The following is a 5,000-nucleotide window of genomic DNA, read 5'->3' on the forward strand; positions in this document are numbered from 1 at the left end:
AATGCTAATGCTAATGCTAATAATGCTAACATAATAATAATAATAATAATAATGATAATGATGATCATATGATGATGATCATAATAATAATAATAATAACAATGACGATGATGACAATAATAACAATAATAATAATAATATGATGATGATGATGAATGGAGTGATGGCCTAGAGGTAACGCGTCCGCCTAGGAAGCGAGAGAATCTTGAGTGCACTGGTTCGAATCCCGGCACAGTCGCCAGTATATCCTCCCCCCCCCCCCCCCCTCCACTAGACCTCGAGTGGTGGTCTGGACGCTAGTCCTTCGGATGAGACGATAAACCGAGGTCCCATGTGCAGCGTGCACTGTAGTTAGCGCACGTAAAAGAACCCACAGCAACAAAAGGCTTGTCCCTGGCAAAATTCTGTACAAAAATCCACTTCGATAGGAAAACAAATAAAGAACTGCAGGCAGGACAAAAAAAAAAAGAAAAAAGAAAAAAAAAGGATAAAAGATAAAAGGGGTGGCGCTCTCAGTGTAGCGACGCGCTCTCCCTGGGGAGAGCAGCCCGAATTTCACACAGAGAAATCTGTTGTGATAAAAAAGAGTAAAACCATACAACAATACAATAATACAATGCAATGATAATAATTATTATGATTTTGATATATTGTACTTATGAGGCGCAAATTGCCCATGGATGGGCTCAAAGCGCCTCACATGAAACAGTGCATACACACACACTTATATATATATATATATATATATATATATATATATATATATATATGTGTGTGTGTGTGTGTGTGTGTGTGTGTGTGTGATGATGATGATGATGATGATGGTGGTGGTGATGCTGATGCTGATAGTGATGGTGATAGTGATGATGATGATGACGACGATGTGGATAACTAACATAGCGCCTACCCTCGCTCGGAGACCAAGCTCTGTGCGCTTTATAAACACGGAGTCATTTGCACAACAGGCTGCCTACCTAGGTAGACTGTTAACTCTTTCCATACGAACGGCGAAAGAGACGACGTTAACAGCGTTTCACCCCAGTTACCATCATCAAAATATTGCAAGCGGAAGGCTCTTATACTGAAGACATGAATGTTGACAAAGAATACCACAATTCTGACGACGGAAGCGAAAGGTTGGGTCATTCAGACACCCACTGGACATCCGAGGGGTCTGTGTAGAGGAGAAGAGAGGACTGGCCGTACTGAGTGAGTTAAATAGATGTACACAATCAACAGTATGTGTGACAGCCGCAGGAGAACGTAATAATGACTACAGCTAATGATGTCAGAGATCACTGGGAATCATAATAATGACGGAAGACCTTGAATGTTGACCTAATCTTGTACTCAGATCTACCGCCCCCCCGCCCCCCCCCCCCCCCGTCACCCGCCCCACCCCCACCCCCCCATCTCCCTGTTCTTATGTTAGATGTTAAGAATTGGGTTGTCAATCAGTAAATGGTGTACTGAACCATTGTATTGTATTGTATTGTATTGCATTGCTGTCTTGTCACAACAGATTTCTCTCTGTGTGAAATTTGGGCTGCTCTCCTCAGGGAGAGCGCGTCGCTATATCGCAGTGACATCCATATATATATATATATATATATATATATATATATATATATATATATATATATATATATTATAATTTTTTTCCTGCCTACAAGGCTATTCTGTTTTCCTATCAAAGATGATTATTCAACAGAGTTTGGTGTTGTTGTTTTTTCCCCCAAGGACAACCCTTTTCTTGCCGAGAGTTATTTTACGTGCGGAACCTCGGTCGGAATGACTATCGTTGATGATGTTGCATGATGAGCACCACTGGATCAACTGCAAGTACCATGAGAACAACAGTTTTGTATTGACCGTGTTGTCAGTGTTGCATGGATTGCCCGTTTCCCATCTTCATCATCATCATCAGCAGCAGCAGCATTATCATGGTTATCGTCATCGGCATTATCATCGTCATCGGCATTATCATCGTCATCAGCATTATCATGGTTATCGTCGTCAGCAATGTCATCGTTATCTTCATCATCAGCATTGTCATCGTTATCTTCATCATCAGCATTATCATCGTCATCAGAATTATCATAGTTATCGTCATCAGCATTATCATCGTCGTCGTTATCGTCATCAGCATTGTCATCGTTATCGTCATCATCAGCATTATCATCGTTATCGTCATCATGAGCATTATCATCGTCATCGTTATCTTCATCATCAGAATTATCATAGTCATCGTTATCTTCATCATGAGCATTATCATCGTCATCTTCATCATCGTCATCATCAGCATTATCATCGTCATCGTTATCTTCATCAGCAGCAGCAGCATTATCATCGTCATCAACAGCAGCATTATCATCGGTATCTTCATCATCATCATCAGCAGCAGCAGCAGCAGCAGCATTATCAACGTTATTGTTATCTTCATCATCGTCATCATCAGCATTATCATCGTCACGTCATCAACAGCAGCATTATCATCGTCATCGTCATCATCAGCATTATCATATCATCGTCATCATCAGCATTATCATCATCATTGCTGGGGGGGGGGGGGGGGGGGGGGGAACCCCACTCGTTTCCCACCAGCAGCGTCAAAACCGGGAATCGAACTCGGGGAAACTTGGGCGAGAATCCAGTGATTTAACGTACATTCTTAATCTGTGGATTGACAAAAACTACTTTCCGAACACATTTAAGAAAGCGAAAGTTATTCTTATTTACAAATCAGGGGACACCACCGATCCTTCAAACTACAGGCCAATTTCCATTATTTCTGTTCTTTCAAAACCACTAGGAAAGCACATAAACAAGCATATTTCACGTCACTTTGATGTCAATGAGCTTTTACGCCCACATCTGTCTGGTTTCAGACGAAAGCAATCATGGCATACAGCATTTGTCAACATTGTAGATGACCGGCTTACCAATGTCAATAAAAATAGGTATTGTGGCGTTTTATTCGTTGATTAAAAAATAGCATTTGATGTGATAGACCACAACCTCTTACTTAGAAAACTTGAACTATATGGTCTGTCAACCAATAGTCTTAGTTTGCTTAAGTCATAATAATTATGATAAACAGGCAACAATGCGTGACAGTGAGTACATCGGTCTCAGCACCAACACTTGATTATGGCATTCCTCAGAGGTCTATTCCAGGCCCTTTACTATTAATATATGTAAACGACCGGCCACTCCATATGAAATCCGTCTGCGAACTTTTGGCGGATGATACAAAAATCCACACATCTCATACTGACATTGATGCTCTTGCAAAAGACTTACAAGAAAGTACTGATGAACTCATTAGATGGACCGAACTAAACCACATGTCTCTTCACCCACAGAAAACAAAATGCACATTAATCACAACCAGACAAGAGACAAAACACTATATATAATTTTCCTTCCATCCAAATTCAAGGTGAACCTATTGAACAGGTCAGTGATCATAAAGTTCTGGGGATCATAATCGACAACAATCTCATCTGGAATCCTCACATGAATTCCCTTTGCAAAAAGACAGCCCAGAAAACCCATCAACTATCCAGAATCAAACATTTCCTTGACCTTCACTCACGGAAATTATTTTTTCAAGCACATATCCAGTCTACAATAGATTATGCATCACCACTGTGGGACTCCGCAAGTGCGAACACCATGAAGCCATAACTGAATCTTCATAAACGGGGGCTCAAGCTGGAACTCCTTAAAAAGACTTCTCTTTTAGAATCATGATATAAACAAGCGAACATTCTCCCACTTATCCGTAGATTAGAGTACAATAAAAGAATCACAATGCACAAGAGTATGACAGGTAATGCAGTACCAACATTAATAAACAAATTTTCTGTAAATTCATCAAGGACCACACCCACCCACCAAAGTCCATATCCCAATCCCAGGAATTGATTTGATCAAATCAAGCCTGATTTACTCCGGCGCCACCCCATGGAACGCACTCCAAGAAACAATTAAACAACACCATTGCCCAACCACCTTAAAAAAAAAAGCATTACCTTTCCCACCTTATGCCATAATGTGTTGTGTACGCCGCTCATTTTAATGATACTGTTTGTTACATGTGTATGGTTGACTGAGAACCTTCCTCACCCTCCCATCCCCTTTCAGATCTGTGGTGCGGTGTGTTTTTGTTTCTTTCACTTTGTTCATTTTTCCCAACGCATTTTACTAACACCATGCTTGTGCGTGTATGTGCATGTGCATGTGCATGCGTGTGTGTGTGTGTGTGTGTGTGTGTGTGTGTGTGTTCTTTTTATTTATTTTTTAATTAAAAAAAAAAATTGTTTATTTTTTTCCACACTGTTATGTATTTCTACTGACACCGTGCTTTATTTTTTATTTAGTATTGTGTAGTGTAGACCCTATCAAGGCGAGGACAGGATTAAAAAAAAAAAGCAAAAAAAAGCAAAAAGCACACCAGTTCTTATCTATTAAACGCGAAATAAAGAGGCTTGTCTTGTCTCGTCTTGTCTTGTCTTGTCTTGTCTTGCCCTCAGTCTCGTTTTCTGACTGTCTGTCTCTGTCTTTTCTTTCCGTTTCCCGCTACTCATTCTCACACAGCCACGCCCTGTTTGTCTGCCGCAGTATCAGCTGTCGGCAGTCCACGGGGAACTATCGATGTAAGGTCGCCAGGAGGCCACACGCCAGAGGAAACCCTGCACTGCTGCTGATTTTTGTGGGTTTTTTTTGTTTTGTTTTGTTTTTTTTTAAGTGAGAAGCGTTTGTACTCCACGGCATAAAAATGCACAGTGCTGAGAACGGGACAACAACAGACTTACTTACCAGCCCCGTCGTACAAGCGCGTTTACCACAAGAAGCATTATCCTTGTTGTCAAGTGTGTGTGTGTGTGTGTGTGTGTGTGTGTGTGTGTGTGAATAGAAGAGAATATAATACATTTTATTGTCATAAAACCTTAACGTTTATAAGACACAATGAAACGTAAACATGAGCATATCAA

At 40.7% G+C, this 5,000-nt stretch overlaps 1 protein-coding gene and 1 pseudogene across 2 annotated transcripts in view; both read left to right on the plus strand.

Moving 5' to 3' along the window:
- The window catches only part of LOC143289456 (uncharacterized), a 5,054-nt gene extending 3,676 nt beyond the window's left edge, over positions 1-1,378 (plus strand). The window contains exon 3 of the mRNA XM_076598427.1: positions 1-1,378. This exon is cut by the window's left edge and continues 371 nt beyond it. The gene's annotated coding sequence lies outside the window, so the exon portion shown is untranslated.
- LOC143289417 (uncharacterized) overlaps positions 1-5,000 on the plus strand; it is a 63,175-nt pseudogene that overhangs the window by 27,638 nt on the left and 30,537 nt on the right. The window lies entirely within an intron of this gene.

Source organism: Babylonia areolata, chromosome 14 (assembly GCF_041734735.1).
Source record: "Babylonia areolata isolate BAREFJ2019XMU chromosome 14, ASM4173473v1, whole genome shotgun sequence".
Classification (NCBI taxonomy): Eukaryota; Metazoa; Mollusca; class Gastropoda; order Neogastropoda; family Buccinidae; genus Babylonia; species Babylonia areolata.